Consider the following 19,006-nt stretch of genomic DNA (forward strand, 5'->3'; position numbering starts at 1 on the left):
AACAGCACTGACCTCAATGTCACCAGTTCAGAAACAGAGAGCTGCATTGATGCTGCCTCTCTCCCATGTGTCTGTTTGAAAGCCGCTGTTGAAGCATATGAAAGAGTCAGTTTGTTTGTGAGGACTTCAGGCGCCTCACATAGAGCAGGACGTCATACAGTGACACCGAGTCCACATAATATCTGCATTTCCAGTGAAACCAGCAGCTCCTTCACACATCTGGAACCTTCTGTCCCTTTATCACAGTGTAGATGCTCCCCCTGGTGCACACAGTGACTTTACAGCAATGGGTTGAACAGTTGTGTGTTCATAAAGCTGTGTGAATGACTCAGGTGTGAAACTATAAACCAGGCTCGTCAGCAGCTTTGTGGCATTGCGGTTTCTCAGCATGATTTGGCTGTGAGCGCCTGAGCTCTGCTTCCTGTTTCCTGAGTGCCAAATTTAATCTAGAGTTACATCATCGTCGTTGTCTCCAAACGCATTACAGTGAGGAAGAGAGACAGACAGACCTCATTTCACCACAATTCTTTGTTTCACTAATGGCAGCCGTTACTGCCCGGGCTGTGTCCAAACCTGTGACTGTTCCTGTGGAGGCTTCTTCTGTGCTTTGTGAAAATGAATAAAATCTGTGCTGGGCCTGGTCTTACCTCCTAAACACTCCTGAGCCTGGGACATTTCTTTGTTTTAAAGGAAGTAATCTTTAAGGAAGTAAGGAAAGGAAGGAAGGAAATTAAGTAATTATTTAAGAGCTTCTAATTCCATTCCAGATATCCTCCCCAGTCATCTTCTTAATGAATCGCTCCACGTTATTGGGCCAGGGATATAGTACAGTATATTTTAGTATAATTTACTTTTATTAAATGTTTCTTTGTCATCAGGCTGTGTGCCAGCTGAAGCCTATTATTAAAAATGTCCTGGCAAGTTTTCAGATCGCTTTGGACTCTTGTGGTCATCATACATTCATTCATCTAAACTGGAGCATGCTGTTGGTCCTGAAGGCTCATGTCTGTCAGAAAGGCTGTTTTCTGTAGCCATCGCGGAATCCTCCTCTTCCTTAGCCCGTGTTTCCTTTGGTGTAACACAGGGCTCTGTTTTGGGTCCTACTCTGTTTTCATCACACCTGCTGCTGATTTTCAGGAAGTTTGCTGATGAAATCCAAATTTATTTCCGTTATTTTGATGTCTCTGTTGAAGTGTCTACACAATATCAAAGACAGGTCCTGAAAAAAAAATGATTGTGGTGCCCCTCTGGATGATTTCACTGATGCCCTTGTGCCTTGTGTTTCTTATTGTTATCTGATTGTTAGAAGTCTGAGTGTTTTCAGAGTGTCCTCTTTGTATTTCAGTCATGAACACTCATCTCTCCATTAGAAGACACGACAGCAGGTTTACTCTGGATAAAGATTTCTTTTTTGCTTTAACCTGTGACTTAGACAAAGAGCACTGAGATTGCGCAGCCAGATGATGAGAGAGCGGCATCTTCAGCTGCTCTCCAACTAGCGTTTCCTGTTTCTCCGTCAGCGTGAGCCCGACTGACTCAGGGTGCTGTTTTAATGACACACAGTGTCTGTCTGTGAGGCGTTAATAATTATAATTGACACTGTTATTTGTACTCAGACTGCTTGTACAAACCCAGATTTTATATATTCCATATATGGATGTAAAGACTGAACCTGCTGCAACAGCTTTCCTCTGACCTCAGTTAAAATGATTCAGAATTAAATTCATTAAGCATATTGATTTTAAACCAAATTTAACAAGATTTTGCTGCTGAGTGCAAATATTTATCATTATCATTATTAATTTCCCTGTTCCTTATTTAGTGGGTGTGGAGCTCTCTCAGGATGTTTGTTAAGGTCAAGCGTCAAAAACATTTTAAACAGCTCAAAAGTGTGTCACAGTTAACTTTACATTAACGGTCATATTGTAATAATACGTGAAGTTATTGAGTCCATCAGCAGAGTGAAAATGAACTTCAGTACTACTTAGTAAGATGAAATAGGTTTTTGCACATCAATGTTTACTAATGTGTCCTTCCTCCTGACACGTGATGATGTCACATGAAACACACACACTCGCGTTCACTCAGATTTCTGCTTTATTGATCGACATGCAGCATCAGGAGCCATGATCAAAGTCCGACATCAATAACTCTAAACACACGCTTCAGCTCCTCACGAGCAGCAGCATCCTCTCTGACGGCTTCAGTCACAAACCAAACAGGAATTGTCCGAATAAAAACTGCGTTACAGTTCCAGCTCGGCCCACCGCCACCCATGCACACGCAGGAAACATTCTCACCGTTAAAGTTAGGAAGAAGGCACCGTGACGACAAGGAGGGGCCAAGCAGCCCAACTGTGGTTCTTAAATGCCAGGGTCAGAGATCACGGTCTGTGATCCATGGTCAGAGGCAAGAGTGTTCTGGGGCAGGCTGAGGACAAAGGGCACCAGGTTGCCCCGGGCCCCGGCGGGGGCTGGTAGGACCTCGGGCAGGAAGCCGGTGTTCCAGATCTACTGGCGTTTAGATCAACTGGCGTTGGTTGAACAGATGTGTGGCAGTCTTGCGTTTCAGTAGCTCCTACCGACAAACCAGCAAAAAAAAGCCAAATGTGTCATCTGTGACACTTGTGAGGTTATCTCAAACACACTCCGTCAGTCTTGATGCTGTTGAACAACAAAATGTTTAAAAATGTGGCGAGTTTACCTGGTGATATCCTCGTGCGCGACGCGATCGCGAAAACAGCAAACAAGTAACACCACGCCGTTGTTGTTCACGGGACAGCAAGAGTAAACGATCGGGAGACTCTTGTCGTCGTTATCGTTCCCCTCGCACGGTTTATTTCTCCGAATTCAGCGTTTTTGCTTCACAACTACAGCGTGCAGTTTACTTTGTGCACTAACATGGAGTCGAGTCAACCAGCGCCACCTCTGGCCAAGTGCCACAGCCTACAGCCAGATCAACCTGTGACACACATCTGCACCACGTTTGAATTCGTGTCATGCACATTTGTACCTTTCAATTGTGTCTGTTTGTGCGTCATGCAAATAAACCTTTGGAAAGAATGAAATGATATCATATATTCCTTATTGGCCTACATTTGTACAAAATTCCAAATTATATACACAAAGTCATAGAAATCACCACTCCAATTGGTCATCATGATTTTAATATTCTCTTTTTCCATAACAATGAAATACGCCTTGGACAAATATGACACATCAATATTTCATTGGTGTTGTCACATCACATCCTGTAAGCATCGTCTGTCTGTGTCTTTTCCCTGAAAATGAATATTTCCAGCCAATATAGGCAATTCATCAACATGGCTGGAGTTATATACAGTCTGTATAAGTGTGGTTAATCTAATGAACATTTGTAAGGAGACGGCAGTTACTGTGAATTCACAGCAGTTACACAGTGATTAGTAATAAACAGCCAGTGAGAGTGAGTGGATATGACTGTTCCCACCACTAACACATGACCATAGGCCACTACTAGATTAACTTGTGACACATCTGCACCTGCTGCTATGATCACATTGAGTAGAGGCTGAGTGGCTGCACTTACCCCTGGTACATCCAAATCTACCCACAAACATGTTGAAAGATGCAATGCCAGCAATGTGGATTGTCAACACTAAAAACAATCGGTAAGCAAAGACAACAGGGATCAATTTTTTCTGTTTATTTAGCACCCACAACATTTGTAGTCGCCTTCTGCACAGGGGAAGTCCACACACACCGTGTGGTACCACTTTCCACAGAAGGTGCATTCATTCTGCAAGATTGAATGAGATTGTCAGGGTCATTGTCTGACTGTTTATTACTAATCACCTGCTGTACATTCACAGTAACTGCCATCTCCTTATAAATGTTTATTAGATTGACCACACTTATGCAGACTGTATATCACAACCAACTCTAACATGTTTGTTTGCAGAGGGAAGACACAGGCAGACTATGCTAACGACATGTGATGTTACAACACTGGTGAAATATTAGTGTGTTCACGACATTTTTCGTATGGGCAAAAGTATTGATATCAGGATGGTGATTCTTATGTGTATGTCATTTGGCATTTTGTACAAATGTAGGCTGATAATAAATACATGATATCATTTCATTCATTTCAAAGGTTTATTTGCATGACGCACAAACAGACACAATTGAAAGGTACAAATGTGCATGACACGAATTCAAACGTGGTGCAGATGTGTGTCACAGGTTGATCTGGCTGTAGGCTGTGGCACTTGGCCAGAGGTGGCGCTGGTTGACTCGACTCCATGTTAGTGCACAAAGTAAACTGCACGCTGTAGTTGTGAAGCAAAAACGCTGAATTCGGAGAAATAAACCGTGCGAGGGGAACGATAACGACGACAAGAGTCTCCCGATCGTTTACTCTTGCTGTCCTGTGAACAACAACGGCGTGGTGTTACTTGTTTGCTGTTTTCGCGATCGCGTCGCGCGTGAGGATATCACCAGGTAAACTCGCCACATTTTTAAACATTTTGTTGTTCAACAGCATCAAGACTGACGGAGTGTGTTTGAGACAACCTCACAAGTGTCACAGGTGACACATTTGGCGTTTTTTTGCTGGTTTGTCGGTAGCAGCTCCTGAAACGCAAGACTGCCACACATCTGTTCGACCAACGCCAGTTGATCTAAACGCCAGTAGATCTGGAACACCGGCCCCCTCCTCGCCGACGTGGAACTGCAGCGTGCGGCTGCGGTTGACGCAGTAGATCCGGTCACCGAGCACAGCGCAGCGGAATGGCAGTGCGTTCTGCAGCGGAAAGGTGGCGGCCTCGAGCCACACCTTCACCACTGTGCTGTACCTGTGCACGCTGACCTCGGCACGTTCGCGGTCCACGTCAAAGCGGTAAATGAGGCCGCGGTGCGCGACCATGTCAGCGGAGCGGCGGCGGCTCTCGTTGAATGGGCACTCCTCCCACTCATCGCGGCGGGGGTCGTAGCGCAGCAGGCGGTAGAAGAGCGACCCCCCCGAAACAAACAGCTGACCATCGCACGCCGTGGCCTCGTGCGCCACCGCGAACGAGCCTTTGGGCAGTGGCGCCACATGGCTCCATCTGTCTGCCGCACGCAGCACCTCCAGGTAGTGCGCGCTCATGTAGCTGTACACGCGCTCCTGCTCATCCTCTGCGCGGTCCCGCTTTGCTCTCCTCAGAAGCTCGTGGCAGTCCTGCACGCTGATCCGCGTTCCCTCGGAGGCTGAGCAGGGCTCGCAGCGCGTGCCCGCGGCCGTGTTCAGGTCCTGATTCCGGTCCATGGCGGCTCTGACGGTGACGTGTCTGCAGATCACACCCTCTGCTGCTGCCTTTGTACAAAGAGCTCCGTGCCCGCGCGCACCCCCTCCTCTCTGGACTCCGTTCACGCGACAACGTCTCTGGACACCGTGGGGAGGACCGGGGGACACGCCCTGCAGCAGTCCCGTTATCAGCGCCGTGAGAACGCGCGGGGTTCACCTGTGTGAGAACGCCCTCAGATACATGCTGCTGCACGAGCCCGTCTCTGTGACGTCATCAGCGCTGTTTGAGAAGGGAAAAAAATGAGACCGAGCAGAAAACACCGAGCTGGGGCCTGTTCTTCGTACCTCGCTAAGTAAGTTAGCTGGATTAGATTGTTGACGATTTCGCGTGATCCCGGATCGTTCGGTTCCCCGAAGCTCATCCGGGACTTGCTGTCATAGCAACAGAGCCGTAAGCGTAAACCTGCTCGGGAGCAGGTTTACTTTATGTAAACAGGATTAGATCGCGGCCACGCAGGTATGTCCGCTTCATTTATACGAAAGCAACAGCGATATTCCACCACTGTTTCACCATAAATAAATAACATCAAAGTAACTAAAGATAATGCAGCACTTGATCCTTTTATTGATGTCACACAGATACATACAGGTCATTTCCTAAAAAAGGGAAATGAACTATTAACATTCTATTACATGTATGTGATTATTACAGATGTAATTCATATTTAAGAGTAGTAATTGTAAATTACTTCGTGTAATCAAGATGAGAGACCACGGCTATAAAAGCGAAGGTGGATTTGGGAAGCCTGTCGCAGCCATGTCCTGTCCGTATACGCGAGCCACCCATTGCGGAAGGTGCAAGATTGATAAGGAGAGTCCTCAGAATTCAGCGTATATTGCAGGATAGACAGGATCCTTTAGCTCAGCGCGACAGTGTGCTCATTGAGAGATATCGATATTCCCGTGAGGGTATTATTTACTTAACCAACTTGTTGACGAGGGGGTGCAGGACCACCACCTGTCTTTTTTTCCTCTGCCCTTTTCTTGGTTGCTGTTATGAACAAACTAACAGAGTATTACAGGCCAGTATTACCTTGCCAAGAGACGAAAAGCAATCTAAGAGATAAATATTACCATTCTGTAGAATACTCCTGTATTCCACTTTTACTTGTTCCCATGTTCTTGTGGGTCCTGTTGTGGTTCTAATGTGAAAGGGGATATAATATAACATATTATAATATAATATAATGCCATATGATATTGGACAATATAGTGTCATATGATAGATCTACCCTACCGCCTACTGGTGTTGGCCAGAGGGGCCGATGGCGCGATATGGCAGCCTGGCTACAACCGTAGCTGCCTCCACCAGTGTGTGAATGTGGGAGTGAATGAATAGTGGTATCGTAAAGCGCTTTGGGTGCCTTGGAAAGCGCTATATGAACCCAATCCATTATTATTAGTATTATTATTAAATTACCTACGAGTTTGATTTGTCAGCAACTTTCTGCCAGCCCTCTCTCCTTGCTTCTGCAGCCTTTGCAGTGTTCTCTTGCGTTTTAATTAAACTCTGAAACTCCTGAAATCCCTCACTCATGAGTTCTTGCTCTGCTGCCGGAAAATACCGAGCACGCCCCTTCGACATTTTCGCCGACCAATCAGCGGGCTGCCGATCAATGTTTCTACTATCGATGCGTGGCCCCTTTTACGACACCCAGTGATGTCACATTACTGCGTCCAGCTGTACTAATCGTCAACAGCAGGCGTGTTCGGGGAACCGGATTAGCGAGCTCACGGTTAGCGCGATGGTTTGGTCTTGGATGTGTCATTTGATCTTGGATGTAGTAAGCGACGTACGAAGAACAGGCCCCTGGTTCTTTTCTGTCCCCCACATCTGAGCTTCAGTCTGATGCACCAAACACAAACATTCCCACCTGTGACTGAGGTGATTCTTATAATAATAATCCGACACTTTAATCTCATCTGAGGAAAAAAAATTGGCAAAATAAATAAAAAAATAAAGAATAAATTCAGTTCATTTGAGGCTGTAGATAGCTACAGATACCTTGCGGCACCCGCGATGTGGGACGGAGAGACCCTGCAGGTCCAACTGCTGTCAGACTCCACAATAAAGACTTTACAGATGACCACACACACACACACACACACACACACACACACACACACACACACACACACACACACACACACACACACACACCTAATAAACTTGATAGCCTTCGCCCAGTCTCCCTGATGTGCAATATTACAAAGTGAAATTTATCTGATGCAACATGAGCAATTCTCGGGTGAAACTACAGGGAGTGCAGAATTATTAGGCAAATGAGTATTTTGTCCACATCATCCTCTTCATGCATGTTGTCTTACTCCAAGCTGTATAGGCTCGAAAGCCTACTACCAATTAAGCATATTAGGTGATGTGCATCTCTGTAATGAGAAGGGGTGTGGTCTAATGACATCAACACCCTATATCAGGTGTGCATAATTATTAGGCAACGTCCTTTCCTTTGGCAAAATGGGTCAAAAGAAGGACTTGACAGGCTCAGAAAAGTCAAAAATAGTGAGATCTCTTGCAGAGGGATGCAGCAGTCTCAAAATTGCAAAGCTTCTGAAGCGTGATCATCAAACAATCAAGCGTTTCATTCAAAATAGTCAACAGGGTCGCAAGAAGCGTGTGGAAAAACCAAGGCGCAAAATAACTGCCCATGAACTGAGAAAAGTCAAGCGTGCAGCTGCCAAGATGCCACTTGCCACCAGTTTGGCCATATTTCAGAGCTGCAACATCACTGGAGTGCCCAAAAGCACAAGGTGTGCAATACTCAGAGACATGGCCAAGGTAAGAAAGGCTGAAAGACGACCACCACTGAACAAGACACACAAGCTGAAACGTGAAGACTGGGCCAAGAAATATCTCAAGACTGGTTTTTCTAAGGTTTTATGGACTGATGAAATGAGAGTGAGTCTTGATGGGCCAGATGGATGGGCCCGTGGCTGGACTGGTAAAGGGCAGAGAGCTCCAGTCCGACTCAGACGCCAGCAAGGTGGAGGTGGAGTACTGGTTTGGGCTGGTATCATCAAAGATGAGCTTGTGGGGCCTTTTCGGGTTGAGGATGGAGTCAAGCTCAACTCCCAGTCCTACTGCCAGTTTCTGGAAGACACCTTCTTCAAGCAGTGGTACAGGAAGAAGTCTGCATCCTTCAAGGAAAACATGATTTTCATGCAGGACAATGCTCCATCACACGCGTCCAAGTACTCCACAGCGTGGCTGGCAAGAAAGGGTATAAAAGAAGAAAAACTAATGACATGGCCACCTTGTTCACCTGATCTGAACCCCATTGAGAACCTGTGGTCCATCATCAAATGTGAGATTTACAAGGAGGGAAAACAGTACACCTCTCTGAACAGTGTCTGGGAGGCTGTGGTTGCTGCTGCACGCAATGTTGATGGTGAACAGATCAAAACACTGACAGAATCCATGGATGGCAGGCTTTTGAGTGTCCTTGCAAAGAAAGGTGGCTATATTGGTCGCTGATTTGTTTTTGTTTTGTTTTTGAATGTCAGAAATGTATATTTGTGAATGTGGAGATGTTATATTGGTTTCACTGGTAAAAATAAATAATCGAAATGGGTATATATTTGTTTTTTGTTAAGTTGCCTAATAATTATGCACAGTAATCGTCACCTGCACACACAGATATCCCCCTAAAATAGCTAAAACTAAAAACTACTTCTAAAAACATTCAGCTTTGATATTAATGAGTTTTTTTGGGTTCATTGAGAACATGGTTGTTGTTCAATAATAAAATTATTCCTCAAAAATACAACTTGCCTAATAATTCTGCACTCCCTGTATTACTGCTGGGCACAATGTGCAGTTTTTCTGGTGCATTTCTGATGCTGTTGTTTACGTACATCTATGTATATTTTTCCAGGTATCCTTATTAAATTTTTAGATTTTATGCTGTACATTCTTTGGACCGTACATACAAACATTTTATTTTACACTGCCTGGAACATTGTATTTTATTCTTTTTTTATTTTATACAATTCTATTGTTTTTCTTAATTTTTGCTGCTCTTAACTTTGTACGGTCCACTTTCTGCCGTGACAACATGTGGGACTAATAAAGGTAATCTTATCTTAAACAAAAGCTGAGCAGGTGGTGAAGCATCAGGTATGAAGCTTTAGAGGTATGATGTCACCTGATAATATCACACTTTCAGACCTGCTGCAGGTCAAGGGTCAGGTGAGTTCAAACAGGCAGCATGAGTGATGAAGACATAAATCCTAATGATGGGGAATATCTGCGCGCAGACTGTTCTCCCTGTGATAACAGTCACACCTTGAGCAGCTGCTCAGGGCCTCGCCTCCTGGTGCGGGCAGCTGACTTCATTGGATGACCATCCTGTTCTCCGTCCGTCAGATCCAGTGACAGGTGTGCCTGCACTTCAGGAGCTCACAGGTGGCTGTGTCGTATCTGATGTGAGCTCACCTCTAAAGTTTCTTTTCACACACAGACCTCAGATCAGCCGATCACGCTGTGTAACAGGATCTCTAACAGGAATCCTAGTGCAGACCGCCCCTCCCAGGTAGGGATGGGTATTGTTGAGACATCAGTTTTACCCCGGTTCTTTTATTCATCGAAACTTCCAGAGACGGCACCGGACTGAGTAGTCATTTCACAAAACCTTTATTCATCTTTGTTCATCTTCATTTAAGCATGCACTTCTAGAAGGGAAGACGAGGCCGGTGTCCCTCTCCAAAATCTTCACCCCTTTGTTCGTTACAGCCAGCTTTATAGAGGCTGTCCCCATCATAAAACCCCCTACGGTGTGCTGCAAACTCTGTCTGTGTCTATGTGCACGAGCACATGAATGCCTACATGTGCGCGTTCTCACGTGTCTATGTGAGTGCTCGTGTGTGACTGTGTACGCATACCTGTGTGTATGTGTGTGCACATGAGTGAGTGTGCGTGTGGATGTGTGTGCGTGACAGTTAAAACACTGTGAGTGTAGGTGACTCCCTAGGTCATAAAACCCATCTCTCTTCCAGACCACAGTTATCCAGTTACAAATGTTGAGACCCCCACCCAAACATCCTCTGGGGAAATTCCACTCAGCATTAACTCCTCTCTGTTTTATTTTCACAGTTCAAGTGGGGGAGGGGTCTCCTACAATCTACTCCTAAGTTCACGACACAGTCAGCCTTTATTACTTTAAGGGCAGTGTCTCTACAATAGTTCTACATTCTATGTTAACACATTTCTAAACTCTAAAATAAGCTAAACACTCCTACAGTATCATTTAGGTTTTATCCGATGCCAAACCGGTACTTTTGAAATGCTTAAACGGTGCTCGAACCGGTGCTTAAAGAATGGAGAACACAAACTTTGTCCAAAAACCTCTCATGTTTAGCTGTTTTTTTGTAAAAACAAACAAAGTTTGACTTTTCTGCAGCTACAGGGCATATATGGTATCACTCTTGGTTGGAAGCAGTGCAACCAAACAAGAAGACGGCCGCATGTAACTACGACGGTGTTTGCTAGTTTACCTTACATGCATTAATGTAATAACGTGGTTAGTGTACTCAACGTAAATTACACACGAACAACATTAAGCTACTGACGCAGAGAAGAACGGCTGCTGCTGCCATCATCATCCATCATCATTTCTGCTACACTGACAGGGCTAGGGGCCAGGACTCTTCTCTTCGGGTTCTTGGGGGATGTTGCTAACTCCGGGTCCGATAACAGGCACCAGGTACAGTGCATATCTCGGCTTTAAAAAACCCCCGCTATGCGTCGCCAGGTGTTTCATCAGATTCGAGGTGTTACCTCATTTGCACAATATCACAGTAACAGCATAATAGCACTTGTTGCAGGCTGCTGAGTTTGCATTTTTTGCTGTGAAGTACAGCCAGACTTTTAACCGCTTCGCCTTGGGCATTTTAAAAGAACGTACGTAACTGGGCCCGCCTACTATCCTTGGAAATGTAAAATGATTGGCTAGAATCTGAAGTGTATCACATCACCGAAATAAAGCACCGAAATTTGTGCTGCTTTTCGGTCTGGTTACTACCGTTTATGTCAGAACGGCACTGGATACCGGTACCCATCCCTACTCCCAGGTACCCTGGCTCCTCCCCCCTCCCACAGTGTAGAAACCTGCTGGGAGTTACCTGGCTCCAGGTGTCAGTCTGAGCAGACACAGACATGAGCTCATCATCTGAGTGGTTAGCAATCCATTGGCTCCTCCTGCTGTTCAACACTCAGAGTCACAGCTGTGTGCAGATGTGCTGAACCTCGCTCAGAGAGACACAGGAAGCAGCAGCAGGTAAGTCGTCACCACACACAGGTGAGCCAGGTGTGTCAATGTGTGCCACATTATGCTGATCATGGGTTCAAACTCTGAAAACACGTATGAAAAAAATGTCTTTAGATGGGTAAAGACCCACAGTAACACAGAGAGACCCCAACAATCAGACAACCCCTTTGAACAAGCACTTTGGTGACAGTGGAGAAGAAAAACTCTCTTTTAACAGGAAGAAACCTCCAGCAGAACCAGAGATTAATAATAACTAGAAAAATCACCGAAATAAAGCACCGAAATTTGTGCTGCTTTTCGGTCTGGTTACTACCGTTTATGTCAGAACGGCACTGGATACCGGTACCCATCCCTACTCCCAGGTACCCTGGCTCCTCCCCCCTCCCACAGTGTAGAAACCTGCTGGGAGTTACCTGGCTCCAGGTGTCAGTCTGAGCAGACACAGACATGAGCTCATCATCTGAGTGGTTAGCAATCCATTGGCTCCTCCTGCTGTTCAACACTCAGAGTCACAGCTGTGTGCAGATGTGCTGAACCTCGCTCAGAGAGACACAGGAAGCAGCAGCAGGTAAGTCGTCACCACACACAGGTGAGCCAGGTGTGTCAATGTGTGCCACATTATGCTGATCATGGGTTCAAACTCTGAAAACACGTATGAAAAAAATGTCTTTAGATGGGTAAAGACCCACAGTAACACAGAGAGACCCCAACAATCAGACAACCCCTTTGAACAAGCACTTTGGTGACAGTGGAGAAGAAAAACTCTCTTTTAACAGGAAGAAACCTCCGGCAGAACCAGAGATTAATAATAACTAGAAAAATCACCGAAATAAAGCACCGAAATTTGTGCTGCTTTTCGGTCTGGTTACTACTGTTTATGTCAGAACGGCACTGGATACCGGTACCCATCCCTACTCCCAGGTACCCTGGCTCCTCCCCCCTCCCACAGTGTAGAAACCTGCTGGGAGTTACCTGGCTCCAGGTGTCAGTCTGAGCAGACACAGACATGAGCTCATCATCTGAGTGGTTAGCAATCCATTGGCTCCTCCTGCTGTTCAACACTCAGAGTCACAGCTGTGTGCAGATGTGCTGAACCTCGCTCAGAGAGACACAGGAAGCAGCAGCAGGTAAGTCGTCACCACACACAGGTGAGCCAGGTGTGTCAATGTGTGCCACATTATGCTGATCATGGGTTCAAACTCTGAAAACACGTATGAAAAAAATGTCTTTAGATGGGTAAAGACCCACAGTAACACAGAGAGACCCCAACAATCAGACAACCCCTTTGAACAAGCACTTTGGTGACAGTGGAGAAGAAAAACTCTCTTTTAACAGGAAGAAACCTCCAGCAGAACCAGAGATTAATAATAACTAGAAAAATTTGCATTTCCTGCGAAAATGCAGTGTGGATGCTTTAAAGCTGAAGCTGTATGCAAAAACTAGCTGAAAAAGCTAAAAAGTTGCAGAAATTGTAAAAACTTTGCAGAAGCAAAAGAACTTTGCTAAAATGGAATAACTTAGCAGAACTGCAATATCTTAGAGGAAACATAATACTTGGCAGAAATACAATAGCATAGCAGAACTTAGCAGAAATATTGTAACTTACCAGAAACATGATAACTTCTCAAAAATACAAGAATTTAGGAGAAACAGTATAAGATAATAGAAAGAATATACTTAGTCAAAAATACTTAAGCATTACAGACACACTATGATTTAGAAAAATAGTACAACAGAGCAGAAATACTGTGATTTACCAGAGACACTGTGATGAACTATGAATATTGTAATTTTAAATCAATACCATGTTTCAGCACAAATACTCTGGTTTAGCACAAATATTATAACATAGCAGAAATACAATTATATAGCAGAAATGCTATATTTAGAAAGAAATTTGTATTCTATTTTTATCGTATTGTATATTTATTTTATTTTATTCTACTGTATATAGTATTTTATTTTATTCTATTCTGTACAGTTGTGTACTGTATTTATTCTTATTGTATTCTAATTTTTGCCTCATAACTTTTGCACTGTCCACTTCCTGCTGTGACAAAACAAATTTCCCACGTGTGGGACTAATAAAGGTTATCTTATCTTAAAAAAAAAAAAAAAAAGAAAATATAAGAAATACTACAATATAGCATAATAATAATGATTTAGAACAAATACTATGATTGAGCAGAATAGTAATAACTTAAGTGAAAATACTGGAAAAGTAAGATGACAAGCTGAAAAAAAAAACGGAACATAGTTAAGTTCCCTCAAAACTAATTGTTGTTCACCTGTGAAGAAAAAAAAAGAAATAAAAATAAATTTAAAAAACAAGAAGGAACAGCCAACAGATACACACAAAATCAAATATGTATACACAAATGCACAGAGAGAGAGAGACACACGGAGGGTCTATGCCAGTCAACCAGTCTGAATATATTATAATTTTTTCCAACAATGAGATGCTGCCCTAAAGAGGGTCTCTCTCTCTCTCTCTCTCTCTCTCTCATGCACACACACACACACACACACACACACACACACACACACACACACACACACACACACACACACACACACAGGGAGAGAGAAGCATGTTTTCAGTCAAGCAGCCTGGGAGCTGCTAAATTTGAATCCACAGAGGCTGTGTACTTTTTCCCGCCAAAACAGGTGCACACACGCAGCACAGAGACAGGATTTTTGCAGTCTATTTCTCATAGTGAGGATTCCCCTCAAACAAATGACCATAATTTCCTAACTGTAGGGGCTAGAACGGTCATTCTTACACCGTTTTGTTCATAAGAGATGGGGGAATCGTCAAGTGTTGACAATTTATCATTAAAATATGAATTTTTAGAGATATATGACATCGATGACTTGTTGGCTTAGAAGCCGTGAATGTCATGGTCTCCGTGCCTGCCCGGTCGGCCCCACAAGGCTACAATTGCTGTTGCTGTTTTCTCCCTCTCTGCCTGGGCGGAGCTCACTGTGGGCTCCCGCCCTTGGCCCACACACACACCTGACAACACTCACCCATTATCACCGGGAGCACTATTTTAGGCTGGAACACAGATCCTCTCGTCGCTGGATGATTGTACCCCTAACGTTAGTGTTCTCACAGCTCTTGTGCTTCATATCCGTGACTTGTGATTTGTTGGTGACCTGCCTTCTCGTCTGCTTCAGATCTCCCCCCCCCCGGACCTGCGACCTCCCTGCTACGGGAAAGTGTGTGAGTGTGAGCGGAGAAGACGTGAGCGAGTTACCCTGTGATTCCCCCCGGAGTTTTTGGATCCCTTCACTGTACATTTATTGCACTGCACTGTAAATAAACCACACCTTGGAGATACCTTACCGCTCTGCGTTGAATCCCTGTACCAGATCGTGACAGAATCATCCAGCCACGGAAATGGATTCAGCAGACCCAGCGGTCTCGACTCCCACCCTCGCCACTTTGGCCGCGATGCTGGCACGCCACGAGCAGATGTTCATTCACCTTCGAGCAGAGCTCGCGAACCTCACACAGGCCGTGGCTCAGCTAACACCGCTACCGGCCGCTCCTCTGGTCGCCGCTCCTCCGTTGGAGGCGCCAGTTCCAGCTGTAAGTGTCGCGCCACCTGTTCCCTCACCTGTTCACGTTGACAGATTCCTCCCTACTCCCAGGGCTTTCACGGGAGAGATTGATAAATGTGCTGGTTTTCTCACTCAGTGTACCCTTCAGTTTCGCCAGCAACCGCAAGCCTTTTCTACTGATGGTGCTAAAATCGCTTATATCGTCCAGTTACTCCAGGACCGTGCTCTAACCTGGGCTCAAGCTGCGCTTCAGGCGGAGCCGGACATCACCTTTTCTGACTTTCTGACTAAGTTTAAAGGTGTGTTTGACAGGAAAGCCACAACTGCCACCGCCGGCCAGCGCTTGCTTGCGCTTAAACAAGGTAAACGCAGCATGGCTGATTTTTCTATTGACTTTTCTACCTTGGCTGAACAGGCGAAATGGGGGGAAGAGGCCCTTAAAAGTGCATTGCTCACTAATATTAATGAGGAAATAAGGAATGAACTTATGCTCCGAGAACTACCTTCCTCCCTGGATGCGCTTTTGGTTTTGTGTATGCGGGTGGACGATCAGGTGCGCGCACATCGGAGCGCACGCGCGCCTTCGGGGCATGCCCCGCTGGACTTTTGTGGGACCCCTACTGCGGCCCATGGGTTGTGTGACGCCGACGCCGGGGATGGGGAAGAGCCCATGCAGCTTGGGCGCTCGCGGCTGTCGCCCGCGGAGCGCCAGCGCCGCCTTGCCTCCGGTGAGTGCGTTTACTGCAGCCGTAAAGGCCACTCTGTCTCCTCCTGCCCAACGCTGGCAAAAGGGCGCGCTCACCAGTGATCGTGAGGGTGCTGGTGGGCGATCTGTCGAGTGAAAGCCCTCTCCCCAGACTTCTTTTACCGGCTACTCTGCGTGTTCGGACTGTTTCTCATTCTCTCTCCGTTCTCATTGACTCTGGGGCTGAGCAGAACTTTATTGACACCTCACTCGCCGCCAAACTGAACATCGCCTTGGAGCCTCTGTCACGCCCCCTCCGCGTTCACGCACTGTCGGGCCAGCGCCTGCCTGACATCACTCATGTTTCTGAATTCCTTTCATTATCTCTCTCTGGCAATCACACGGAAAGGATTTGTTTTTTTTCGTTTAAGGCTCCTCTCACTCCGCTGGTTCTGGGTCACCCCTGGCTTGTCCTCCACAACCCGCATATCGACTGGGAGAAGGGTGCCGTACTAGGTTGGAGTGTGGCCTGCCATATGAACTGCCTCCGGGCTGCGGCTTCCCCCGTTTCGCTCCCATCCACGGCCTCGCCGTCGGACGCCCCGGACCTCTCGATGGTTCCGCGGGTTTATCATGATCTGCGGGATGTTTTTTGTAAGGATCAGGCGCGGTCCCTTCCCCCGCACCGCCCGTACGATTGTGCCGTCGATCTTCTTCCTGGAGCTCCGCTGCCGTCTAGCCGCCTGTACAGCCTCTCCCGGCCTGAGAGGGATGCTATGGAGCGCTACATCTCGGAGTCGCTGGCGGCGGGGTTGATTCGCCCCTCCTCTTCCCCTGTCGCGGCTGGGGTTTTTTTTGTGGATAAGAAGGATGGTTCGCTGCGGCCGTGTATTGACTTTTGGGGCCTTAATCAGATCACTGTTAAGAACAAATACCCTTTGCCGTTGCTTTTCTCCGCCTTTGAACTGCTTCAGGGCATGACCGTCTTTACCAAGCTGGATCTGCGCAACGCTTACCACCTGGTGCGCATCAGGGAGGGGGATGAGTGGAAGACCGCGTTCAATACGCATCGGGGCCACTTTGAGTATCTCGTGATGCCGTTTGGGCTGACTAACGCCCCCGCGGTGTTTCAGGCGATGGTTAATGATGTCCTTCGTGATTTTGTTAACCGTTGTGTGTTTGTGTACTTAGATGACATCTTGGTCTTTTCTAAGACGCTCGAGGAGCACAAGGTCCATGTCCGGCAGGTCCTGCTACGCCTTCTGGAGAACCGGCTCTTTGTGAAGGGGGAGAAGTGCGACTTCCACGTGTCGTCTGTGAGTTTTCTGGGCCACATTATCGAGAAGGGGGACTTGCGGACAGATCCGGAGAAAGTGCGAGCTGTGGTGGAATGGCCTAATCCTCCTGATCGCCGCCAAGTGCAACGTTTTTTGGGATTCGCCAACTTTTACAGACGGTTCATTCGTGATTTCAGCAGAATCGCTCTCCCTCTCACTAAACTCACCTCTCCCAAGGTTCCCTTCCAGTGGGATTCTGCCGCTCAGCGAGCCTTCGCCCTGCTCAAGGACAGGTTCACCACCGCTCCCATACTCCGGCAACCGGACCTTACACGGCAGTTCGTTGTGGAAGTGGACGCGTCGGACTCCGGGGTTGGGGCAGTTCTGTCTCAACAGATGGACGGTAAGCTGCACCCGTGTGCCTTTTATTCTCGCCGTCTCTCCCCAGCAGAGTGTAACTATGACATCGGGGACCGGGAGCTTCTGGCCGTCAAGCTGGCCCTGGAGGAGTGGAGACATTGGTTGGAGGGAGCAGCACAACCATTCATCGTCTGGACGGATCACAAGAATCTGGAGTACCTGCGCTTGGCTAGACGTCTCAATTCCCGGCAAGCCAGGTGGGCACTGTTTTTCGCTCGTTTTGACTTCACTATCACCTACAGGCCAGGAACACGGAACGTAAAGCCAGACGCCCTGTCCAGGCAATTCTCCATCACTGGGGAGGACTCGGACCCTGAGCCTGTCCTCCCGGCCGCCTGCGTAATTGGAGCCATCTCCTGGGAGATCGAGGGGCTCATCCAAGAGGCGCTGGAGACCGAACCGGATCCTGGCACTGGTCCACCTGGTCTCCTCTTCGTTCCTTCAGCCGTCCGCTCTCAGGTTCTCCAGTGGGCTCACACCGCCCGCTTTTCATGCCATCCTGGGGTCCTCCGCACCTGCTCGTTCCTCCGACGTTACTTCTGGTGGCCTGCTATGACTAGGGATGCCAAGGAGTATGTAGCCGCCTGTTCGACCTGCGCCCGGAATAAGCTTTCGAACCGCCCTCCACCGGGTCTTCTGCAGCCTCTCCCTACACCAGCTCGACCATGGTCCCATGTTTATATATCCTATATAAAATTATATATATTATAAAAATCCTATAAAAAGCAAAAATACTGTACTATGATTTGGTAGAAAAACTATAATTAATCAGAAATACTATATTTAGCACAAATGCTTATAAAATAGCAGAAATGCTATGATTTAGCACAATTGGCGATCGTGGCTCAAGAGTTGGGAGTTCGCCTTGTAATTGGAAGGTTGCCGGTTCGAGCCCCGGCTTGGACAGTCTCGGTTGTTGTGTCCTTGGGAAAGACACTTCACCCGTTGCCTACTGGTGGTGGTCAGAGAGCCCGGTGGCGCCAGTGTCTGGCAGCCTCGCCTCTGTCAGTGCGCCCCAGGGTGGCTGTGGCTACAATGTAGCTTGCCATCACCAGTGTGTGAATGTGTGTGTGAATGGGTGGATGACTGGATATGTAAAGCGCTTTGGGGTCCTTAGGAACTAGTAAAGCGCTATATAAATACAGGCCATTTACCATTTTAGTAATAACTTAAACAGAAAAATTGGAAAAGCAAAATGGACAGCTGAAAAAATGCTGAACATGCTAAGGGTCCCTCAAATATACTTGTTAAATGAAAAAAATCGGCCAAAAAATATATAACAGCCACACAATCACAAATATGTACACATATGGAAACACACATGCACAGAGAGACACACACACAAGATCCAATTCAGTCAACCAGTCTAAATATCGTTAGCTTCATAGCATAATTGCCTAAGTCATTTGACTAAGTCAATGACTTAGGCACTTATGCTATGAAGCTAA

General features: G+C 46.5%; 1 long non-coding RNA gene across 1 annotated transcript; it reads right to left on the bottom strand.

Annotated features, from left to right (window-relative positions):
- Positions 1–2,079: 2,079 nt before the first annotated feature.
- Positions 2,080–3,058, bottom strand: LOC113037652 (uncharacterized). The gene is made up of 2 exons (XR_013901643.1): positions 2,704–3,058; positions 2,080–2,577 (listed from the first exon to the last, which is right to left on the bottom strand). It is a non-coding gene; the product is annotated as an uncharacterized LOC113037652 (long non-coding RNA).
- Between the last annotated feature and the right edge of the window lie 15,948 nt (positions 3,059–19,006).

Source organism: Astatotilapia calliptera, chromosome 15 (assembly GCF_964374335.1).
Source record: "Astatotilapia calliptera chromosome 15, fAstCal68.1, whole genome shotgun sequence".
Classification (NCBI taxonomy): Eukaryota; Metazoa; Chordata; class Actinopteri; order Cichliformes; family Cichlidae; genus Astatotilapia; species Astatotilapia calliptera.